Source organism: Rhinopithecus roxellana, chromosome 11, assembly GCF_007565055.1.
Source record: "Rhinopithecus roxellana isolate Shanxi Qingling chromosome 11, ASM756505v1, whole genome shotgun sequence".
In the NCBI taxonomy this organism is placed as follows: Eukaryota; Metazoa; Chordata; class Mammalia; order Primates; family Cercopithecidae; genus Rhinopithecus; species Rhinopithecus roxellana.
In genome coordinates this window covers 70,655,011-70,681,584 of record NC_044559.1, presented here as the reverse complement: position 1 = coordinate 70,681,584, position 26,574 = coordinate 70,655,011, and the positions used below count along the sequence as shown (strand labels likewise).

The 26,574-nt window shown below is 40.4% G+C and overlaps 1 pseudogene; it reads left to right on the top strand.

The window, feature by feature from the left end:
- Positions 1-19,527: 19,527 nt before the first annotated feature.
- On the top strand, positions 19,528-19,897 carry LOC104665618 (annotated as a pseudogene).
- The last annotated feature ends 6,677 nt before the right edge of the window (positions 19,898-26,574 follow it).

Below are 26,574 nucleotides of genomic sequence, written 5' to 3'. Positions count from 1 at the left end.
TTTGCTTCTGGGAAGGAGCCTGCGCCCTCCCCGCCGCTCCCCGCCGCGCCCCGCCCCGCCTGGCATACTGGGAAGTGTAGTTCCAGCCCTGTCCTCGGCCGCAGGCCCCCAGACGCTGCCAGTTTACTTACTGCTGACCTTAGTCAGGCAGCTTAAGGTGAGAGCTGCCGGGTGCTGGAGTTAGTCTCTACAGTCTCATTTAGAGCAAGTTACTGAACCTGGGGCTGCGCATCTGTAAAATGGGGATAACAAATGAGCTCCTAACACACATAAAGGAATTTCTAAATCATCAGTTAGTAATTCCTTATCCAATAGGTGCCACAGCTGGTTTTATTATTTTTACCTTTAAATATTTCACTGTCTTTTCTCAAATATATGAATTGTCTCACTCACCCAGCACACATGCACAAACTCATATCTATCAGACCCCTTACTTACCTCCTTGGTTCTTATTGCAGAGGAAAAAGGTGTCTCTTCTGTCCAATGCACAGATCTTCGCTGTCTGAGTGCATTGTCTGCTCATAGGTATGCCCCTCCCATAAATTACCCGCTTCGAACACCGAGTTCAGAGCTCTCACTCCCATCGTTGACTCCTTCCCTTCCATTGACAGTCCCTGACTAATAGTCAACTCACACTCCCCACTCTCCAATTCCAGGGCACTTGTGTACCCATTAAAACTTGGCTTCTTGGCTGGGCACAGTGGCTCACGCCTGTAATCCTAGGGCTTTGGGAGGCTGAGGCGGGCAGATCACCTGAGGTTGGGAGTTTGAGACCAGACTGGCCAACATGGTGAAACCCCATCTCTAATAAAAATACAAAAATTACTCGGGCGTGGTGGTGGGCACCTGTAATCCCAGCTACTCAGGAGACTGAGGCAGGAGAACCACTTAATCCCAGGAGGCGGAGGTTGCAGTGAGCTGAGATGGAGTCACTGCTCTCCAGCCTGGGCGACAGAGTAAGACTCTGTCTCAAAAAGAAAAACAAAAAAGTGAAAACATCAACAGATGTTGGTGATGCTGAGGAGAAAAGGTAACATTTATATGCTGTTAGTGGGAATGTAAATTAGTTCAGCTATCGTGGAAAGCAGTTTGGAGATTTCTCGAAGAACTTACAACAGAACTACCATTCGACCCAGCAATCCCATTACTGGGTATATATGCAACTGAAAACAAATTATTCCACCAAAAAGATACATGTTCTCACATGTTCATCAGTACTATTCACAATAGCAAAGACATGGAGTCAGCCTAGGTGCTCATCAATGGTGGACTTGGATAAAGAAAATGGGGCATACACTGTGGAATACTATGCAGCCATAAAAAAGAATGAAATAATATCCTTTGCAGCAACATGGGTACAGCTGGAGGCCATTATCCTAAGTGAATTAATGCAGGAACAGAAAATGAAATACCACATATTCTTACTTATAAGTGGGAGCTAAACATCAGATACTCATTGTATTAGTCTGTTTTCATGCTGCTGATAAAGACATAGCCAAGACTGGGCAATTTACAAAAGAAAGGGGTTTAATTGGACAGTTTCACGTGGCTGGGGAAGCCTCACAATTGTGGCAGAAGGCAAGGAGGAGCAAGTCACACCTTACATGGATGGCGGCAGGCAAAGAAAGAAATGAGAACCAAACAAAAGGAGTTTCTCCTTACAAAATCATCAGATCTAGGCTAGACATAGTGGCTCATGCCTATAATCCCAGAACTTTGGGAGACCAAAGCAGGGGCATCACCTGAGGTCAGGAGTGTGACACCAGCCTGGCCAACATGGTGAAACCCCATCTCTACTAAAACTATAAAAATTAGCCAGGGTGGTGGTGCACGTGCCTGTAGTCCCCGCTACTTGGGAGGCTGAGGCAGGAGAATTGCTTGAACCCCAGAGGCAGAGGTTGCAGTGAGCTGAGATCATGCCACTGCACTCCAGCCTGGCAACAGAGTGAGACTCCATCTAAAAAGAAAGAAAAAAGAAAAACAAAATCAGATCTCATGAAACTTATCCACTACCAGAAGAACAGTATGGGGGAAACCACTGCCATGATTCTGTTATCTCCCACCGGGTCCCTTCCACAACAACAGTATGGGGAAAACCACTGCCATGATTCTGTTATCTCCCACCAGGTCCCTCCCACAACAATGGGAACTATGGGAGATACAATTCAAGATGAGATTTGGGTGGGGACACAGTGAAACCTTATCACTCAGGGACATAAAGATGGCAATAAATAGACACTGTGGACTACTAGAGAGGGGAGGGAGGGGGCAAGGGTTGAAAAACTTTTGGGTACTATTTTCAGTACCCGGGTGATAAAATCATTCATACCACAAATCTCCGCATCACACAGCATACCCAGGTAACAAACTTGCATATGTACCCTCTAAATCTAAAATAAAAGTTGAAAAACAAAAACCAACAAACAAACAAAGAATCTTGGGCCCCACTCCAGACATGCTACATCAGGCTTTGTAGTTTAATAAGATTCCTAGGTGATTCGGATGAACATTAGGGTTTGAGAAGTACTACACTGGAAGGCATAAGAGGAGCTCCTAAAAATGCAGATTTCCTTTAAAGGATTTAATTTAGCAGTAAGTTTTGGGTGAAGCTCTGAGTCTAAACTTCTTTGAGTTAGAACAAGCTTCCCAGGAAGTTATGATGCAGGTATCTGAGGACACTTTTGAGAATCTCCACCTTGGGCAAATCTTCAAATCCTTCTAAGCCTCAATTTCCTCACCCATAACTAATGCAATAAATGTTGTATTTGTTTAAAGGTGAATAGAGCTGAAACTTTTGGTACCCTTCTAACTCAAAGGTCTATGATTTGCACAAAAAAAAAGGTGATTTTTTTTCCTCTTCTTTATAAATAGAAAGAAACCTAAAAAGTAAGCTTACAAGATTATTTTTGTCTTTCCTAGGGCAGTCTACCCCCCAACAAAAGAGAAATTAACACTTATAAAAAGAATCTACTTTGGCATCTTGCATTAATAGTTTACACTTTAAGATTGCTTTAAACAGTCTGGTTGCAGTGGCTCACACCTTTAATTCCAGCACTTTTGGAGGCCGAGACCGGTGGATCACCTGAGGTCAGGAGTTCGAGATCAGCCTGGTCAACATGGTGAAACCCCTTCTCTACTAAAAATTCAAAAATTAGCCAGGTGTGTTGGCACCTGCCGGTAATCCCAGCTACTTGGGAGGCTGAGGCAGGAGAATTGCTAGAAACTGGGAGGCAGAGGTTTTACTGAGCCAAGATGGAGCCATTCCACTCCAGTATGGGTGACAGAGTGATACTCCATCTCAAAAAAAAAAAAAAAAAAAAAAAAAAAAAAAAAATTGCTTTAAACTTTTCAAAACATTTCACACACATTTTTGCAACATGCAAATACATGTGCAACATATAGTAGTTCAGTGTGTTATTTAATCTCCTACTCTTTCTCCCAAGGTATAGTTTCAAAACAGCTTGTGGTCAACTGCACAACTAATTCAAAAATATTACTTAATGCTTACTATATGCCAGGCACTGAAGACACATGATAAAGAAAATAGACAAGATCCCTGCTCACAAGCAGTACATCAAAATCTTATGGGGTGGGGAGGAGGGTACAAGGCTTGTTAAAAATGCAGATTTCTAGGCGTCAGACCACACTGTAAATAAATAATCCTTGCCCTCCGAATTATCTCTGTTTGAGATATTATACTGCACCAGGTGGTAAAATATATGCAAAGGAAAGATTATATTTGCTCCTACCTTCCATAAACTTAAAATCTTCATGGTAAGAAGATAAATGCATAAAACAAATAAGTAGCAATGCAAGATATTCATTCATTCATTCCTTCATTCATTCATGCAGACAACAGCAACAATAAATTTCAGGAAAATTCCCTTAAAGCAAAACAAATGCTGCAGAGGATAAGGGCTAAAGATGTTCAAAAGGGCATTGCCATGGATGGAGAGTAAGAGAAGCCTTGTAGAGACAATAGAACTTGAATGCAAGACGCATTTGGATAAGCAAAAGAATAGGTAAAGAACTTCCTATCATAAGGAAATGCATGTGGAGTGGACGTGAAGTATGGAATGCTCCACATGGAGGCCAAAGTTCCTATTGGAGACTAGCGAGGAAATACAACTAAGTCCAATGGTTGAGATCAGATAGTGAAGGACATTGACTGTTAGTCTTAGAAACATGAAATTGAGCTTAAATGCAACAAGAGGTTATGTATCAGGAGAGTATTATTGTGACAGTGATGCATTAAATAGACAATTAGTCTAGTAGAGGGACATAGAATGAGGAGAGAATTGAGAAAGGGAAATAAGTTCAATAGCTATTGCAGTATTTAGGACCAAGATAATAGGGCCTGCCTGTACAAGGTCGATAGCACTAGAAACCCAAAGAAGAACCTTTTGGAAAAAGAAAAAAAGCATGGAACTTGGTTGCAATTACATACAAAAATAGAAAAATAGAAGAGTAAATATGAACTCTAAATTTATGTGTGGTTGATTGGGTTAAAGGTGTTAACATTGATAAGCTTTTGGAGGGGAGAATGGTAAACTGAGCTTAAGACATACACATATATGAAATATATGTGGTATTCCAGTGGAACTTCCCTAATGGTAGGTAGAGATATGGGGCTGAGAATATGGATTTGAGATCAATCGTGTGAAAGAATGATGTTGAAACCGTAAGATACAAATTGCTTCCCAAAGAGGTAAGGGGAAGACAGAGAAAAGAGAAGACACTAGAAAATGGGCTTTGGAGAGTAGCGACAGTGAAGACCTGTGAGGAAAAAGATGGGTCATGGGTGGGAAAGTAAGTGGAACACCAAGAGTGTTTTGTGTAGTGGGAGCCAAGAAAAGTGAGAGCTTTAGGTAGGAAAATAGCTTCAAAAAGATGTATTTTGCAACAGGGATCTAAGGGAATAAGGAACAGGAAAACGATATCAGAATTAGTGAGGTGCTACCTTCAAGGATAGTGTTTTAGAAGGGTGATGGGTAAAGAAGACATTGTGAAGGATAAATGGGTAAATTAAATGGAGTCAAGCAGTGCTTATCACACTTTGGAAAATGCTGGTGAGGAAGGGGCATGAGATAGGAACTAAAAGAGGGCCTGTGATTTTTCCAAATATGACCTCTGCATGCTTGAAGGTAGATGTGAAAGAGTTAGTGGGTCTCTTATTTATTGCTTCAAAGTCAATTACCCCAACCCATAGCAGCTTAAATCAACAATCAACATTTATCATCTCACATAGTTTCTGTGGGTCCGGAATTTGGGAGCATCTTAGCTGGGTGGTTCTGGCTTCAGGTCTTTCATAAAGTTGCAGTCAAAATGTCGGCCAGGGTTGCAGTCATCTGAAGTCTTGACTAGAGATAGAGGATCCACTTCTAAAACACTTCGCTTACATGGACAGCAGAATGGTCTTTGTTTCTGGCCATCTGGACTTTTTCATAGGGCTGTTTGTGTGTCCTCACAACATGACAATTGACTTCCCTCTTATTCCTTCTTCCAAGGAAAGAGCAAGTTGGAAGTCACAATGTCTTGGAAGTCACACACTGTCAACTTTACCCAATGTGGAAGGAAACTACACAAAGATGTGGACACCAGGATGTGGGACTCACTGAGGGGCCATCTTGGAGACTGGCCACCACAGAGGGAAAGGAAAAGTCAATGCAAGTGTTAAGGGAAAGGCATAAGCCCTTGATACTCAAAGTATGGTCCACGGAGTGGCATCACTTGTGAAATTGTTAGAATTGTAGAATCTCAGGCTGTACCTCAGAACTACCAAATCAGAATTTGCATTTTTAAAAGATCTCCAGGTGACTCATATGCATATTACATTTTGAGAATCATTGATCCAGGGTACAGAAAGGATCCTCTTTAGAGAAGGAAATTGTAGCCTACGCAGGAGGAAGGAAGAGCAGAAGTGAGTCTTGTGACAGAAGAGAAGCAGAGTAAATAAGAGTGCCTACAAATTGACTGCTTACCACACAGAGTTAGCAGTTAAGGCAACATACAACAAAATTAGACAACTTAATGAAAATAATCCTGTTTTTAAATAGCTAATTTAATGCAGTGGAAAGAGTATAATCTTGGAATAAAAACATAGATTTGTATCCTGATTCTACTGCTAGTTAGCTGTATGTCTTTGGGCAAGTTTCTTAACCACTCCAGTTCTTAATTTTTTCTTAAATAATATGATGGCAATAATACCAATTTTATAAAGTGGAGTAGAGGATGAAAAAAGCAGACTATATAAAGCACTGAGTTCAGAATAAGTACTTAATAATGTTATTTTTCCTTTCCTCCTTTCTTCCAGTGCTTTAAACTCTCCATTAGGTCCTATCTTTTACCCTTCTAATCATGGTTGCTACCTGTAGGAATATTTATGTTTAATTTTCTAGATTTTCTGTCTCAATCTTCATGATTTTATTAGAGACAGCACATTACATTTGCAAGCGCATATCTGAGAAACCACAGATATTTGGGAAACCCCTAAATCTTCTCTCATTTCATCAGAGTTGATGGAATAAAAGGTGTTATATTGAGCATGTAGTACTGGCCAAAAAATACAGGCCAATTGCACAAGAGAGATAGGGATTATGACTAGTGTTGACCCTACCTAAGATTATGAATATCCCTTTCCTCACCCTATGCCTAGTATTGGCTCTGCATCTCCATTGTCTGCTTCTCCCCCAACACCAAGACCCCAGGTTCCCCCATTTTTCTCCTGGACCCTCTTGGAAACCTATAACAGGTTTCCTATTTCTTCTTCTCACATCCTTTCTCTAAATTCACAGACACCTTTACTTTGAGACTCTTTAGAAGGCATTTAATATAAGTAACAACAAGGAAACTGAGAACATCAACATACATAATGAACTACAGCGGCATGACAAATTTATAAGAATTATTTAGAATAAACATACAACAAAACTATTAAAGACTGGTTCTCATCAAGAAAGTGAAAAGGACCAAATGTGGTGGCTTATGCCTATAATCCCAACACTTTGGGAGGCCTAGGCAGGAGGATTGCTTAAGCTGAGGAGTTCAAGACAAGCCTGGGCAACATAGCAAGACCTTGTCTCTACTAAAAATTTAAAAATAGCCAGGTATGGCAGTGTGTGCCTGTAGTCTCAGCTATCTACTCAGGAGGCTGAGGTGGGAGGATTGCTTGAGCTTGGGAGATCAAGGATGCAGTGAGCCGTGATTGTGCCACTGTACTCCAGCCTGGGTGACAGAGTGAGACCAAGAAAGAAAGAAGGAAAGAAGGAAAGAAAGAGAGAAAGAGAGAAAGAGAGAAAGAGAGAGAGAGAGAGGGAGAGAGAGAGAGAGAGGGAGAGAGAGAGAGAGAGAGAGAGGGAGGGAGGGAGGGAGGGAGGAAGGAAAGAAAGGGAAGGGAAGAAGGAAGGGAAGGAAGGAAAAAGACAACCCACAAACTTGTAGAAAATATTTGCAAATCACACATCTGATAAGGGACTTCTATCTAGAATATGTAAAGATCTCTTATAACTCAATAAAATAAAGATAAATAACCCAATTTAAAAATAGGCAATAAATTCAAATAGATATTTCTTCAGAGAAGATATACAGATGGATGATAAGCACATGAAAACATGCTCTTCATTAGTCAATAAAGAAATGCAAATCAACGAGATAAAACTTCACACTCATTGGATGGCTATACTCAAAAAGATAGACAATAGCAAGTGTTGGAAAGGATGTGGAGGCATTGGATCCCTCATATATTGTTGGTGAGAATGAAAAATGGTGTAGTAACTTTGGAAAACAGTTTGGCAGTTCCTCAAAATGTTAAAAGTAAAGTTTCCATAAGACCCAGCAGTTCTACTTCTAGGTATCCACCCAAGAGAAATGAGAATGTATATCCACGCAAACGCTTGTACATTAATATTCCTAGCAACATTATTCATAATAACCAAATAGTGGAAACAACCCAAATGTCCATCAACTGGTGAATGGAAAAACAAAACATGATATATCTAAACTATTGAATATTATTCAGCAATAAAAAGGCATAAAGTACTGAAATATGCTACAACAGGGATCCCCAACCAGTCTGTGGCCTGTTAGGAACTGGGACACACAGCAGGAGGTGAGTGGCGGGCAAGTGAGTGAATGTTCATCTGTATTCACAGTCACTCTCCATGGCTCTCATTACCATCTGAGCTCTGCTTCCTGTCAGATCAGCCACGGCAGTAGATTCTTATACGAGCACGAGCCCTAGTGCGAACTGTACATCTGAGGGATCTTGGTTGCATGCTCTTTGTGAGAATCTAATGCCTGAGGATCTGTCACTGTTTCCTATCACCCCCAGATGGGGTGATCTAGTAGCAGGCAAATGAGCTCAAGGCTCCCGCTGATTCTACAATGTGGTGAGTTGTATAATTATTTCATTATATAGTACAATGTAATAATAATAGAAATAAAGTGCACAATAAATGTAATGCGCTTGAGTCATCCTGAAACCACCACCCCATCATCCGTGGAAAAATTGTCTGCCACGAAACTGGTCCCTGTGCCGAAAAGGTTGGAGACTGCTGTGCTACAACATGGATGAACCTAAAAACCTAAAAAATTGCCTGCTGGGAGGAGTGGCACATGCTCATAGTCCCAGTTACTCCAGAGGCTGAGGTGGGAGGATTGCTGAGCAACATAGCCACACTGACTCCAAAAACAAAACAAAACAAAGCCCAAACCATTATGCTAAGTGAAAGCAGCCGGTCACAAAAGATTACATATTGTATGATCTCACTTATATAAAACATCCAGAACAGGCAAACCTATAGAGCTGAAAAGTAAATTTGTATTTGCTAAGGGTTGGGGGCAGGGAGGTATGGGGGAGAATGAACGACTGATTGCTCATGAGTACAGGGTTTCTTTGGGGGATGATAAAATTGCTCAAAAATTAGATTATGATGACGATTGCAGAATTCTTTAAACACACTTAAAACCATTTAATTGTACACTTATTAAACTTTAAGGTATGTAATTATATCGCAATAAAACTTTTGTTAAAGTCAGTTCTGTCCTCATTGGGATTTGAACCCTCAGGCCTCATCACCGTCACTCTCTTTCTTGCGAATTCTTTATGAGGACAGCCCTATCTGTATGTGGCTTCCATCTCAGGGATGCTGTTTCCGTCTTTGCATCCCACCAAATAAGAAAGGAAAGACGATCTCAAAATCCCCCAACCCCAGCATCTGTAAAGTAGAAATTCTCCACCCTGGCTGTGCCTCAGGATAGCGTGAGTTACTTTTTAGAAATCCCGATTGGCTGGAGGCACAGGGAGCGCCGGCCCAAGCAGTTCATCCCACGGCCAGACCAGGACCGAGTCCCGGGAGCCCCCGCCCAGGCCTGTTCGACCCCTCCCAGCCTCGGTTAGCCGTGGCTGACTCGTCACCTGCCCCGCCAGCTCCCGCGCTCCAGGCGGCCAGGGAAGGAGCGAGGATGCCGCAGGAACCGGGCTCCACGTGACCGTCACCCACAGCAATGCGAAGCCGGGGCTTCCTGTCACCCCCAGCACAGCTTCAGCAACCCAGTTCTCCCATACCCGACCCAGCTTGTGGAAGAGGTCACAGGGTCCCGCAGCCTTCAGAAGCTCAGATTTAAGAAGTCTCTGCAGGATATCGAGCAGGCTGTAGGCGTTGTAAGCGCACGGAATACAGAGAGGTTACCGAGTCATGATGCGGGGAGCGGGGGGATGGTCCAGAGAAAGAGGGTGAATTAAGGAGAGGGGCAGATTTGGAGAAGTCTTTGGAGGGGATCACTGGCCAAATCGAAGAGGCGGATGAAGAGCTCTCTGAGTGTGCTGCTGACCAAAGTAGATCTGGAGGAAGAGTCAAAGCAACAGTCGGCAATCGGGCAATTCATGAAGACGTTGAAGGAAGGAGTTGACGCACGAGTTTAGACAGAAATTTCAAAGAGAGTAGAGTGAAATGAAGAGTTTGGTGAAAAGATTCAGGCATTCCTGGTGGAGGTGACATAGTGGAGCAGGACATCTACCAGGAGTCCCGGGGCTATAGTCCATATAGTGCAGCCTGGCTCCGCTGCAGGGGATGCCATGACCAGTCTGCCCTCTCTGGAACAAAGGTGACCTCATTTCTCAGGTACTGCTGGGGACTGCCCTCCAGTTGCCAATTTTGCGTCTCCTCCACTCAATGAAGAAGTGTTTGTCTTTGCAAATAGGGAAAGTGCTCTTTTTTTTTTTCTCCTTGTGCCTCTGAGGCTGTGCTGTCCAGAAGTGGTTTCTAGGGAGGGCCACTCCATCGAATGTCCCCACCTTTTTGGACCTGTGGGTGCTTTATTTGGGGTGATGAGAGCTCTCATTTGTGCTGGGGGCAGTTCTGAGCTTACAGGCCACTGAGGTCTCCATATACAACAGGGCTTTTTCCTTTTGTGGTTAGGTAGTCCCACCAACTGTAAAACCAGAATCATCAGGAGGTAGAGCCCAATCAGGAGAGCTGGGAATGAATGGCTCAGAATGGGTGTTTGGAACACACGTAGGACAAGCATTCTTAATTGTGGTATATTTTCTGAACAGCTGTCTGGATTGTTGTCTCACAGGTTTTGGCATTATCTGTCCCCCACATCCCCAATTCTGTCCTGCTACAGGCCATAAGATTTCAGGGGGACCATTCCCGGGGTGGGACCTGTGGTTGATACATGAACTTCCTTGTCCCTCATGAATGTCCACAGGGTTGGAACCCAGTGTTGAATGAGTCTCTGAAATTAGATTAGAACCACCATTTGGGAAGGGCAAAGAGCAGACAGCCTCAACAGTGGTGGAGCCAACCATGAACTTCTCAGGAGTGACCTGTGCTTCCTTCAAGGCTGCTTCTGTTATGTGTATCTTTCTAAGACCTGCATTTCTTTCAACACCGATCCTGTCCATTCTGTAGGCCATTTTCTTCATTAACAATGAAACCAATTTTGAGCACCAAACAGCAAGCAGAAGAGCGTTTAAACATTTTTTGTTTCTTTTTTTGATTGATGAAGTATGAGAAAAAAATCCCTCTGTGGTTTTACTTAGTCATAGTTTATTTTCATAACGTTCTGAGGGGCCCTGGCTAGATCCCTTCTTAAACAGGGCAACTGCATCCCTCATTCTTCAGCGAAGTGCCCAGTGGAAAGGCTTCTGATGGGCCACTCTCAGGCAGAGGGGGATTTCAACAAAGACCCTGGAAGTTAGGACCGGGTTGTGGGAGCTGGAACAAGGCGATGGTGAGGGCAGAAATGTGGATGTGGCCCATTCCCTCTCATCCCCAGCTGTAATTGGAGCAGTTCAGTATGTGTCTGTTTTTCTAAACTATCTGAATGGACTTGGGTAAGCTTTCTCATATAAAAGTTAGTTTAATAGCATCTACCATGTATGATCAATGAAAAGAGAGGGTAACGTGTAATGCACTTAGCACAGTATGGGAAACATGGAGCTTGTTCAGAAAAGTGGTAGCTATTATTGTTCTTGAATTCCACATTAGAAATTATTGAAAGAATGGCTTCCAACAATTGAAAAAAAAGTTTGGAAATCACTGATTTCGCCCATGGCCTTTGTTAACACACACAAAAAAACATGTTTTGATAAATTATATGGAAAGTCTGACCTGTAATCCCAGCACTTTGGAAGGCCGAGGTGGGCAGATCTCTTGAGGCCAGGAAATCAAGATCAGCCTGGGCAACATGGCAAAACCCTATCTCTACACACACACATATATATATATATTAGCCAAGTGTGGTGGTGCATGCCTGTAATCCCAGTTACTTGGGAGGTTGAGGCACGAGAATTACTTGAACCCAGGAGGTAGAGGTTGCAGTGAGCCTAAATCATACCACTGCACTCCAGCCTGGGTGACAGAGCAAGACTCTGTCAAAAATTAAAAAAAGAAAGAAAAAGAAAGAAAGAAAGAAAAAAGGAAGGAAGGAAGGAGGGAAGGAAGGAAGGAAGGAAGGAAGGAAGGAAGGAAGGAAGGAAGGAAGGAAGGAGAAAGGAAGGAAGGAAGGGAGGGAGGGAAAGGAAAGGAGAGAGAGAGTGAGGGAGGAAGAAAGGAAGGAAGAAAGGAAAGTCTATTATTTAATTTATATAAAATTTTTAAAAATGATGAAAACATAGCAGTTTTACCCCATGATTTATTATGTAAAATGAAAAATGTTTCATGGGAAAATATCCCTAATAAACTCAGTTCAAAGTTTTGATATAAAAAACATTAAGGCAGTCGTAATCCTAGAGCAGAAAGTTACATGTAGAAGAATTTTATTCCTATAGTAGATGTATTCTACTCTTTTGCAGGGTTCCTTCTTCTCAGATCTTTTTTTTTCTTTTTTACAATTCCATTTAACAGTTTTCTCTGGCCAGGCGAGGTGGCACACGCCTGTAATCCCAGCACTTTGGGAGGCGGAGACAGGCAGATCACTTGAGGTCAGGAGTTCAATATGGCCAATATGGTGAAACACCATCTTTACTAAAAATACAAAATATGAGCTGGGTGTGGTGGCACGTGCCTGCAGATCCAGGTACTCCATCCAGAGGCTGAGGTGGGAGAATCACTTGAACCCGGGAGACAGAGGTTACTGTGAGCCGAGAGTGAGGGCATGCCATTGCACTCCAGCCTGGGTGACAGAGCGAGACTTCATCTCAAACAAAACAAAACAAACAAACAAACAACAACAACAAAACAGCTTTCTCCTATCTTGTGACCCTCCACAAGCATTTTTAGAAATTTAGTTCCTTTCTTCTTTGGTATGAATTGTCATTTTAAGCTATGATATAAATATTCTGGATGGAGTCTTTCGACCGTATTGCTCTGATCATTTTTGTACTATAGTATAACAATTGCATATTTTGCAGCTGATATTGCCATCTAAAAGTAAAGATTGTTCTTCTTTTTTTTTTTTTTTTTTGAGATGGAGTATCGCTCTGTAGCCCAGGCTGAAGTGCAGTGGCACGATCTCAGCTCACTGTGAGCTCCGCCTACCAGGTTCAAGCAATTCCCCTGCCTCGGCCTCCCAAGTAGCTGGGACTACAGGCGCATGCCACAATACCTGGCTAATTTTTTGTATTTTTAGTAGAGACGAGGTTTCACTGTGTTAGCCAGGATGATCTTGATCTGACCTTGTGATCCGCCTGCCTCGGCCTCCCAAAGTGCTGGGATTACAGGCATGAGCCATCGCTCCTAGCAAGACTATTCTTTAGAGCAATAAATGAGCACCTCTCTCTCTCTTTTTTTTTTTTTTTTTGAGACGGAGTCTCGCTCTGTCGCCCAGGCTGGAGTGTAGTGGCCGGATCCTGGCTCACTGCAAGCTCCGTCTCCCAGGTTCACGCCATTCTGCTGCCTCAGCCTCCCGAGTAGCTGGGACTACAGGCGCCCGCCACCTCGTCGGCCTAGTTTTTTGTATTTTTTAGTAGAGACGGGGTTTCACCATGTTAGCCAGGATGGTCTCGATCTCCTGACCTCGTGATTCGCCCATCTCGGCCTCCCAAGGTGCTGGGATTACAGGCTTGAGCCACCGTGCCCGGCCGCACCTCACTCTCTTAATTTTTTAAATAATCCAGAACAATATATTGTCATTTACTGAGACTGATGCTTGTAGTTTTACTCCTGAGATTAAACAGTAATAAACATGTTAATGCTATAAATGTTGTTAAACAAGTCTACATGACATAGCTCTTTAACAAACAAACCTATTTCCAGATGCTCTGAATCATGGTTGGTTGCACTTTTCTGCAATGCCTAACAGAATCTAATTACAGGGACTGAATGCAAAGCCAACTTTGTAATCAATTAAGAGTGATGGGGACTCCAAAAGCCAGTTGGCCTAGGAAGACCTTTATATATACTATATAATACAATCTTGTGAAAAGGCAAAAAGATATTTACACTTTACTGACAAAGGAAGTTTGGGCTCACCCTAGGGATACAATGTGTATTCCTAATTCCTTCCTGTGTGCCTTTCTGTTTTTTGGAAACTTTCTCCCAAATCCTTCTCCTTCCCTTCCCATTACTTTCCCATTCCCCTGCAGCCAGGAGTGAGAGACTTTGCTTAACCCTAAGGATGATAAGTACAGCATTCCTTATCCTTTAAAAATCTGTGTCTTCAGCCTTAAACAAGAAGGAAATTCTGACTCAGGATGCACCATGGATGAACTTTGAGGACATTACGCTAAGTGAAATAAACTGGCCACAAAATGACTTATTCTGTATTATTCCACTTATATGAGGTTTCTGGAGTAGTCAAATTCACAGAAACAGAAAGTACAATGGTGGTTTCCAGGGTCTAAGGGTCACACATGGGGAGTTGTTTAATCAGTATAGAGTTTCAGTTTTGCAAGATGAAAAAGTTCTGGAGACTGGTTGCATAACAATATGACTATACTTACCACAACTAAGCTGTGCACTTACAAATGGTTTAGGTGGTACATTTTGTTATGTGCTTTTTTGTCACAATTTTAAAAAATGTCTTATTAAAAAGACAAACAAATGTTGGAGAGGATGTGGAAAAACTGGAACCTTTATCCACTGCTGGTGGGAATACAAAATGTAAGTACAACAACTTTGGAAGAACACTTTGGCAGCTTCTTTAAAAGTTAAACATAAGCCGGGTGTGGTGTTGTGCTCCTGTAATCCCAGCTACTTGGGAGGCTGAGGCAGAAGGATCGCTTGAGGCCAGGAATTTGAGACCAGTCTGAGCCACATACCAAGTACCTTGTCTCAAAAAGAAACAAAACACCTATATACAAAAGCTAAACCAAAACGTAACCATATGACTCAGCAATTTCACACTTAGGAATCTATCGATGAGAAATAAAACATATTTCTAATTTCAAATACTAGGTACATGAATATTCATAGCAGATTATTTTATCAACAGATAAAAATTGAACGTAACCCAAATGTCAATTAACTGGTGAATAGATAAGTCTAATGTGGTATATCTACACAATGGGATATTATTAAGTCATAAAAAGGATAAATTACTGACACATGCTAAAACATGGATGAACATCAAAAACATTACACCAAGTGAAAAAAAAAAAAAAAGCCAGATGCAAAAGACCTATATATTGTATGATTTCATTTATATGAAATGTCCAACAAAGGCAAATTTATAAAGACCCAAATAAAGCAGATCAGTGTTTGCCTAGGCTTGGGAATAAAAGTGGGGATTAACTACAAAAAAGCACAAAATAACTTTTTGGGGTGGTGTAGATGTTTCAAAACTGGATGGTGGTAATGGTTGTACTGGATAAATTTACTAAAAAAATCATTGAAATGCACATTTTAAGCTGGTGGACTTATGGTATATAAACTATACCTCACTAAAATAAATATTAAAATTTAAACATGTAGAAAACACCACACCCAACACATGGGTAAGCCTTCTTGGAAGCAGATCCTCCAGTCCCATTCAAGCTTCCCAGGCTGTTACCTCTTGGAGCAGAGGTCAGCAGTCTCAGCTGAGCTCCGCCCAAGTTGAAGATTTGTGGGCATAAGAAATACACACACATGCACAAACCAATGGCCTAGTAATATAAATAAAATTTCATGTTCTCACAGATTCTAACATGTCTCCCTTACTTTCTTAAAGAGAAAACATCTGTCACTGGAGAATCTGTAACAGTGAAGTGCATTTTACAGGCACTATCACCTGGAAGCCTCAAAAAACCCTAGCAGGTAGTTACTAGTAGTATTAGAGTTCTCCAGAAGGACAGAACTGATAGGCATATATGTATATATAAAAGAGAGTTTATTAAGGAGAATTGACTCACACCATCACAAGGTGAAGTTCCATGATAAGCCATCTGCAAGCTGAGGAGCAAGGAAGCCAGAAGTGGCTCAGTTTGAGTTCCAAAGCCTCAAGAGTAGGGAAACAAACAGTGCAGGCTTCAATCTGTGGCTGAAGACTGGAGAGCCCCGGGCAAACCAGTGGTGTAAGTACAAGAGTTCAAAGGCCGAAGAACCTGGAGACTGATGTTCAAAGGCAGAAAGCATCCAGCATGGGAGAAAGATGACTGCTGGAAGACTCAGCAAGATGGTGTATTCCACCTTCTTCCACCTGCTTTTTCTAGTCATACTGGCAGCAGATTGGATGGTGCCCACCCACATTGAGGGTGGATCTTCCTCTCCCAGTCCACTGACTCAAATGTTAATCTCCTCTGGCAACACCTTCACAGACACACCCAGAAACTATACTTTGCATCCTTCAATCAAATCAAGTTGACACTTAATATTAGCCATCACACTAGTATACAAATAATATAAAACAGCTCAGATTGTAAGATAATTCCAATTTCATTGCTATGGTTTGAATATTTGTCCCCTCCAAAACTCATGTTGAAATTTGATCCCCAATGGGGCAGTATTGAGAAGTTGGGCTTTAAGAGATGATTGGATCATGAGGGCTTTTCCTTCATGAATGGATTGATTCATTCATGGATTAAATGGGTTATCATGGGAGTGAGACTGGTGACTTCATAAGAAGAGGGCCTGAGCATCTTAGCAGTCTCAGCCTTATCACCACATGACATACTACACTCTCTTGGAAGTTTTCAGTGTCCCCACCAGCAAGAAGGCTCTCACCAGATGTGGCCTCTCAACCTGGGACTTCCCAGGCTCCATAATTCTAAGAAATAAATTCCTTGTCTTTATAAATTACTTCATTTGAGGTTTTCTGTTAAAAGCAACAGAAAATGAAGACAATACATAAACATTGAAATACCAAAAAAAAAAAAAAAAATCTGTCTTTCAATGAAGGAGATATTTTATTAGCCTCATTTTACATATACAGAAACTGAAGTTTAAAGAGAAAAAATAATGTTATGAGATCCCATAGCCTGTCAGTGACCACACTAATAGCCATGCTATTAGCCAGGGCACTGTACTGCCTTCCACTGCACTATTATATGATTTCAATATATATATGCTCCCTACACACACACACACACACACACACACACACACACATACCCTCCCCTCCTACACACACCCAAATCCTATTTTGAGGATAGTTGATCTCTCAGAGGGTGGGATTTGGCATTCACTGTCTACCCTGGTAAGCCCTGGATAGTCAGACCAAGAAACATTGCTTATTCCTTTATTGTATGGACAACAGATGAGTAACCCTCAACCTGGTGAGCCTGTCCATGTTGTGTTCCTGTCTCCTGGGCTTTTATTTGCCCAAGGGCTCCATCCATTGGTGTCCTAGGGAAAAGGGACATACTCTATCAGGAGATCAGGAAATGGAAAAAGTGAGAAGAGATTGAAAATGAGAGGGTCGATAGGTGCAGTAAACCACCATGGCACACGTTTACCTATGTAACAAACCTGCACGTCTTGCACATGTATCTTGGGACTTAAAATAAAATTAAAAAAAAAAAAAAAAAAAAAGAAAATGAGAGTGTCAACACACTTTGTGAGTACAGCTTCCGGCCGGGCTTGGTGGCTCAGGCCTGTAATCCCAACACTTTGGGAGGCCAAGGTGGGTGGATCACGAGGTCAGGCATTCTAGACCAGCCTGGCCAACACAGTGAAACCCCATCTCTACTAAAAATACAAAAATTAGCCAGGCATTGTGGCATGCGCCTGTAATCCCAGCTACTCGTGAGGCTGAGGCAGGAGAATCGCTTGAACTGGGAGGCGCCACTGCATTCCTGCCTGGGTGACAGTGTGAGACTCCATCTCTCAAAAAAATAAATAAATAAATAAAAATAAAAATAAAAAGAATACAGCTTCCTGGGAAACACTGGACAGAAAGCATATTTGACTGGGAGAAAAGGCTTAAGACTTTGGGTGAGGCCCTTTTACTTGCTATAAGGAGAACTGTGCTGTTTGGAATAGGGAGTGGAGAGAGGGCAATTGATGAGAAATGGAAAGGAGAGCCACAATTTCTGGGTTTTGACAGAAACATCCCATAAAGGGTGTGCTTACATAAGTGATTGCTCTGTTTTTAATTTCTGAACTCTCCCCAGCCCACCACCCTGGCAGGGAATGGGAAAAACAGAGTCACATCTTAACATTAACATTCGGCCCACTTCAAAACAAAGCAAACTTTTGGTATGTGGATTAAAATTTCTCCTGCCTTTGCAGGAAAAGGAGGTGGAACTAGTATAAATATAGGTGTTTTAGCTACACAGCTGCTGTAACCTTCGCACCTTAGCAAAGAAAGATCACCTTATTCAGCTGGTGTTAAAAAGTCGCAGTCAACTGGCAGGTTTAAGAACATTAAGCCTCTCAGAATAATTTTCAGATATTTCTAACACAGAACGCTGGAGAAAGGAAAGGAAGAAGGAGAGAAAGAGTGAGGGGGAGAGAGACAGAAACAGATAAGAAACCGCAAGACAGAAAATTCAGTATCAGAAGCAGGGATACTGCAAGGTCATTCCTGAATACGTCATTTAGTGCTGGATTCCACAATCCCCTGGATTACTGTGGGTTAGCATTTGGGCAGTCATAACAGACACGGCATATATTTGGATCCTTGCCCTGAGTTTAAGCCTAATGGAGTAGAATTTAATAGTAATTATGTTACATAGAATTATGAACACACTAATCGATCCAGTGGTGTGCCAAAGTCGTAAGGATACAGGTGCTGTTTGCCCTGGGTGCAGGGCTTATTGTAGGGAATTTAAGAATAGTATAAATCTTTCAGTAATTCGACAGAATGCCAGTGATGAGATACTCCTATCCCCCAAAATATATTACTAATTTAAGTTCTAAATAATCACTGCAATTCCTCTTAAGTTTTTTTTTAACCTTAATTCACATACCATAAAATTGATCTATATAAAGTATACAATTAAATGATTTGTAGTATATCCACAGAGTTGTGTAGCCATCATCGTAATCTAAATTTAGAATATTTTGTCACCTGTTGAGTTTTAGTAACACTTACATAAGTTTCTAATTAGTACATTTACATTACTAATCCTTTAATAGCTTTGCATACTACTACATGGAAGTTAATTTGGAGAATTTCCAGTTATACTGTTAGCCTCTGACTCATGGAATTAAACTATATGCATTTGTTTTGAAAGTAAGCTCATAATAGACGATAATTGTTTGAAGTTTCTGGACAACCAACTCTACCACTTACATATTCCTTCATTTAAACAGTGGATTCAGAACAAACAATGATAGATGTAAGCAATATTTTTTGAATTTTTTTAATGGCATAAAATTTTTAGATGAGGTTAATCAGATATAAAAATGTTTGCAAATAGCCACAATCAGACTTGAATAATATACAGTGAAACACAAAGCTTTAAAATTATTCCTTGAAGATCTGTGCATAGATATCGTAGAGAAGGCTCTACAACCACAAAATGTAAGAAACTTGGATATTTACATTTGAAAAAGAATACAAGTTCAAAGAATGCCAAGATAAACAATGAAAAAGTTGGTATTTCATTGCTAGAAGAAAGCAAAAGTCAGTGTCTGAATACCAAGCACTGGATACCCATTTTAAAGCAATGTATTAAAAAAACACAAAAAGAGAGGCGGGAAAGGGCGCAGGGTTTCAAACATGGCGGACGACGTAGACCAGCAACAAACTACCAACACTGTAGAGGAGCCCCTGGATCTCATCAGGCTCAGCCTAGATGAGCGAATTTATGTGAAGATGAGAAATGACTGAGAGCTTCGAGGCAGATTACATGATTATGATCAACATTTAAATATGATCTTGGGAGACGTGGAAGAAACTGTGAGTACTATAGAAATTGATGAAGAAACATATGAAGAGATATATAAATCAACGAAACGGAATATTCCAATGCTCTTTGTCCGGGGAGGTGGCGTTGTCCTGGTTGCCCCTCCACTGAGAGTTGGCTGAAACAAACAATTTGTCCTGTATGGAAAACAGGAGACTTTGTACAGTGGCCTTTCTAAATGTACAAAACATTCAAAAGAGAAACCTGCATACATTTTGATATGAAGAAATAATTCTGGGGATTCTTCCATGCCTGAAATGAGTTGATTTGCAGATAACTCACAACTTCTTAAGTGAAATGGTATTTTCATTTTTCTAACTCTCTTCCAATAAATATGACCACCAAGATGCAGAACTCTTTAAAAACACACACACACACACACACACACACACACAGCCAATATTTACTGTTATTCAGTCATTTTTCTCAGATTCATGTATAAGATGAAAACCAGGAAGTTTTTACTAAATTATAGAAAAGAAATTTCTGACAAACATTTCTGGTGAAGATAGCATTTTAGTAGAAATGTTTTGGGAGACCTTTGAAAGCCCTTAGAATTATTCCTAAAGACAAAGATATAAGGATATTACAATTTCCAAAATTTCTTGTTAAATCCAATTTTGATGAGTCTGCCAAAATTATCCTCATGTTTAAATGTATGTCTGTTGCCTCATGTGAAAGAAACTTCCAAATTAAAATTATTATAACATATTGTTTTCTTTCAAGATAGATTGGTAGGTAAATCCTGCTAGACTATTCATTGAATGTGAAAATGTGAAGGTCAAATTTGATGAAGTCATTATAAAATTTTGTAAGTTAACACTTAAAAAGAGAAAATGTAATGTTATTTATTTCTGCCATAGACCAATATATAGGTATTTTCCTTTGTATAAAAACTATTAACATGGTTATAAAGGATCAATATTTTATTTTCCTTTATTTTACTGAAATGTTTAATTTTTTATTATTTGCACCAAAATGATTATCTATTTGAAGTTAGATTAAAGAAAATTTCTCCATCTGCATTTCTTTTCTGGCCATTATTCATCATTTCTTTTTCCAGTTTTACTGAAAACAATTCTGTCATATAGAACGGATGGAAGGGATATTAATATAAAATTCTGCCCTGCACGATATTTGACTACTGCACTGTTTATATTTGAAAATTATGTTTATGTTTGGTTTCTTTTCTTTAAAAAAAAACCCATGTTATAATAAATAAATATGCACCAATGACTTCCTTTCTACAGATTACTTTGTTAGAGCCTGGGGGGCAACATGACTCACCTCTGATACTCACATGTATCAGATGCTGGGACAGGCAGTTTCTCATGTGTTGCTTGATTTAATCATCACATCAAAACCCTAAAGTAGGTTTTATCATTTTTATTTTATAGATGAGGCTTAGAGAGCTTTAGTGTAAGGTTACATAGTAACATGTGGTTTCCAGCTAGTTGATTTGAATCCACATCTGTCTACCTCCAATGAGTGACATTGCTCTGCAGGTGTTCATGGTCTACTTAGGAATTCAGAACACGTACATGAAGATAATATAAGTAATATGTCAAGTACCCAGAAAAGACCTGGACCAAAACCTCTATAGGGCCAGGAAAGGGTGCCATTACTAGGGGCTCTCACAGTTGTGATGTTTTGTGGGGGAAAGCTTGAGCAGGGCCTGAAAAGAAGTATTTAGATTCAGAACTTTAAAAGAAAGAGGAATAAACATGAGGAAATCTGAAGGGCTCCTGGCCTGTTAGGACTCTAAGTACTGAATTAAATTGATTTAGAGGTACCTACTTAGAGAAGAAAGTTAATGTCCTCTTGGTCTACTGATGTAAGAGAGGCAAAACCCTACTGTTTTTGTTCCCACAGGTGCAGGCTAGCTATTCCACTACATGCTTAGCTAACAGAGACTGGATTGTTTCCAGCCATCTTCAAGTTTAGGCTTGGATTTCAGAAGCTAATGCCACTGCACCCAGTGTAACAAATATTTAGATAATGGTAGCTATGGATAAAGCCTTGCATTGATTTTTCTTGAAATTTTATGGTATTTAAATTACTTGTATATGTATATACACACAAATGTACACATAAATGTATATCTTCACACAAATGTGAAATGGTAGCTATGAATAGAGCATATACATACTTTTACACCTTACTTTTCTTAACATATATTGTATAGAGTTTCATATCAGTATGGAAATATCTGCCTCATTTCTCTGAAGGGCTGCCTTTTAATTCACTGTGACCATGTGCTGTGATATAATTAATCTGAACCCTATTCTTTAAACCTCAGGTTGTTTCTTTTGGTTTGCTATTACGAACAGCATGCCATGTAGTCATCTTAAACCTACCTCATTTACTCATGTGTGAATAAATCTATAGGACAAATTCCTAGAAATAAAGTTTTTGGGTCAAATGTTAAGTGACTTTTTAATTTTTAAAGGTAGCCCCAATATCCCTTTCATAGACATTGGCACTAATTTTAACTTACCTGTAACCTAATTATTTTCTTGTAGAAACAAAAGATTGATTCATTAATGCTTTGTAGTGTCTGCTGAGTCCACCGAAGCAGACTACTATGAAAGCACATTCAATTCATTTCATCCCATGCTACTGGAGTCTGTGCTATGTGCAAAGCATATTTTAAAACAGTGAGCAATAAAATGGACTGTGGGAGGTGACATGGTAGAGATACACTACAAATACTACAGAATACAAAACTACCAGCTCCATCAAACATCCACTTTCACGCAAGTGGAAAGCACTAAGAACAGCATGCAGAGAAATCTTGAAAGAAGACATCTTTTCTGTTCTTCCCTGGGCTGCTCTCAAAACCTTGAGACACTTGGGGCACACGAGGTCAATGGTGTCTTGGGTGCCCCAGTCTTGAGAACCCAGCAACAGAGATCAAACTTGGAATAAATACCCTGAGAAAATGAAGACAATTTAGGTGATCAGTCAAGAAAAAGTTTGGGTGGCTGAGGAAGAAGAGGAAAATAGCTTTGGAGGGGAAACAGAGAGGAAGAGGGGTTTGGATTTCTTGGTGGGCAATGAGAAAAGCTCTTGGGGAGACAGGAAGCTTAGACAGGTCATACAAGAAAAGAAGCCAGTGGGGTTTGTTGAAAAAGGCTCATTGCTGTCTTTACTGTCATTATCTCTCAGGCTTTTTCCACTGAAAGACATTTAATGGGTTCTTACTACCTAGAATCAAATTATTTCCATTTTCTTTCCACCGAAAAGACTCTTTTTCTCTTTTTGGTCTTCTTCCATGCGACACAGGCCAAAACATTTGGTGTCTTACCTTTCTCTTCCTTGCTTCTTTGCTTCTCTGCACCAAATGGTTACTGCAAACCTAAGCACATAGTTACCCCATTTGTGAACCAGAATTCTTACTCCGGTATTTCTTCTTCATCCCAATAGACAGGATGCATGACGCAGGGTAAATCCATCACCTGAATGCAGCCTAAGTTTTGGTTTGTTGAAAAAAGCTCTGAGCTCACTCTATTTCTAATTCCTTCATCATGTCCTCCAAGAAGAATTCCTCTTAAATATCAAACTCAAGAATAAAATACAGATGAGATGCCTAATGGAAACAAACACTCAGTAACTTCATGAAATCATAGATTAGAAGTTAGGAAAAGATATTCGGGGTCCTTGGTCCCATACTTTAACAAATACAGGAATCCCAGACCACTGGCCTGTAATGATAAGAAACTCTAGTGAGTTTGGGGAAACAGATCAGCTCTTGGGATAGTTTGATTATTCATACTCCTCCTTATAGTGAGCCTAAACTTGCTTTCCTTGTAACATTTACCTATCAGTCCAATTGCTATCTCTGGAGTCATATGAAATAAATGTAATTTCTCACTCCTCTGATTGCTTACAGGACTTACTATCTATGTCATTTTTCTGGGACTTATTATCCCTTATCTTGAGATATTTAATACAGTAGTTCATCAGTAAACACTTATGAACAATCCATAATATGTGTCAGACATTTGCATACATTCTGTGAATATTTCAATAAATAAGACAGGCTATACCCTCAAAAGCTGATAGTATGAAAGGGGCACATAAACAGATAATAATACCAAGTGTGAAGTGCTATCTCTATTAGAAGTTTGAACAGAACACCATGGTACAACAGAGGAGGGAATAATGGAATGTGGAAATAAGAGACAAAAATTTAAAAACAATTTAATGGTTAAACGAATAGTTGATCTGCATTTTGAAAGATGATTATGCATCTGGCAGGTGACAAAATGGGAATAAAATTTGAGTTCTGGGGATTTCTTTTAGGCTTACAGAGAGGCAAGCTAGAGTATGGAGGCTTAACATTCTCTGCTCCCTGTTGTGGACAGACTTTAAGATGGCCCCTGAAGATTCCCATCTTCTGGTATCATGCCCTTGTGTAATCCCTTCCCCTTTATTGTGAATGGAATCTGTGACTTGTTTCTAACCAACAGAATACTACAAAGGTGATAGCATACAGCATTTCACTTCTGCAATTACATTATTAAGGTACAATGCCCATCTTTTAGAAAAGGTTTTTGTGGATACATAGTAATTGTATGTATTTATGGGGTACATGAGATATTTTGATGTAGGCATGCAATGAGTAATAATCACGTCATGGAAAATTGGGTATCTATGTGCTCAAGTATTTATCTTTTGTCTTACAAGCAATCCAATTACAGCCTTTTAGTTATTTTTAAATGTACAATTAAATTATTACTGAGTACAGTTACCCTGTTGAGCTGTTGAATACTGGGTCTTATTCATTCTTTCCAATTTTTTGTACTCATTAACCATCCCCACTTCTCCCCACAACCAGCCCTCCACAAATGCCCATCTTGCTGGCATTGATGAAGCAAAGGGTCATGTTGAGGAGGCCCATGTGGCAAGGAACTGAGGGTGGCCTTTGGCCAAGAACCAGGCAGGAAATGAAGACAGCCTCCACTGAGAGCAAGAAAAGGAGGCTCTCAGTCCAACAGGACATGAGAAACTGACTTCTGCGACCAACCATCTACGTTTGGAACAGATCTTTCCCAGTCAAACCAACCTGATCAACACCTTGATTTCAGCCTTGTGAGACCCTGACACTAAGCCATGCCTGGATTCCTGACCTACAGAAATTGTGTCACACAACAGCAAAAACATGGAATCAATCCAGGTACTCATCAATGATGGATTGGATAAGGAAAATGTGGTGTATACACACCATGGAATACTACACATCTATAAAAAAAGAGAGAATGACTTTTGCAGCAACATGGATGCAGCTGAAGGCCATTATCCTAAGCAAGTTAATGCAGGAACAGGAAACTAAATACTGCATGTTCTCACTTATAAGTGGGAGCCAAACATTGGGTACACATGGATGGCATGTTTACCATAAAGATGGCAACAACAGACACTGGGGACTACTAGAGGGAGGAGGCAGGGAAACAGGGAGGTGTTGAAAATCTATTGGGTAGGTGTGCTCAGTACCTGGGTGATGGGGCCATTTTTACCCCAAACCTCAGCATCACACCATATATCCATGTAATAAACTTGGACATGCGCCCCTGATTCTAAAATAAAAGTTGAAAGAAAAAGAAAAAGAAATGATGTGCTAATAAATGTATTATTTTAAGCCACTAAATTTCTGGTAATACTGCTTTGCAGTAATAAGTAACAAATGTACTTCCCATCCCTTCTCTCTTCTGATTCTCTTTTTTTTCGCTCTTCTTTAAATTCTTTCTATTGAAGTATCTCCAGCTATTTATTTATTTATTTATTTATTTATTTATTTATTTATTTATTTATATTTTTTTAGATGGAGTTTCCACTCTGTTGCCCAGGCTGGAGTGCAATTGTGCTATCTTGGCTCACTGCAACCTCCGCCTCCTGGGTTGAAGCAATTCTCCTGCCTCAGTCTCCCAAGTAACTGGGATTACAGGTGCCTGCCACCATGAACAGCTAATTTTTGTGTTTTTAATAGGGACAGGGTTTCACCATGTGGACCAGGCTGGTCTCGAACTCCTGACCTTGGGTGATCCGCCCGTTTCAGCCTCCCAAAGTGCTGAGATTACAGGCGTGAGCCACTGTGTCCCACTTAAGAGCTTGGATTTTTAGAGTCAGAGAAACTTAGGTTTGAATCCTGACCCCTCTACTTAACAGCGATGTGAACTTGGGCAAGTATATTTAATGTCTCTGAACTTCATTTGCAATATCATGGCTATAAAAAATGTGCTCTCAGTGGAGCTAATGAGTGGCTAATGACTCTCAATAGCAATGCCAGCTAGTGTTAAACTTCCAGCAGAGCACCTAAAAGAAAGCTAACTTTTCACACTGTTGAAATTAGCCTCTGGTCAGCATAGCTCCAATATACAAAAAGGATGCCTATCTCCTCCTTGGTGTTGAATTGTACTGCTCTTCTGTGTTTCCACAGCCTTAGTGTATACCAGGAATCAAAAAGGAAGTGCAAGAAAAAAATTGCTCCACCATGCCTTGCACCACTATGTCTTCTAGAATTTTAAGAATAGCATACTTGCAGTTCATATTTACAGCATTTCCCTCCTTCTCCCTCTCTTAGCCTCTGTCTTTCCCAGAAAACTTTGGGCATAAGCCCATGTGATGGTGGAGACTTGACTCAATGAAGAATCTGAGTAGAAATATTATATGTTACTTAAAATCATTCCTTCTCAGTGATGACTAAGGTTTTGGTGCTAGATTAAGTTTGTCTGCTTCTTTCTCTCTTTAAATTGTGATCTATTTTCAGCATTTGGAAAATGCCAAAATTATGTGAAAAATCCCGACTCCCATGCCCAGTACCTAGATTAAATGAATGTATATATTTAAAATGTGTAATG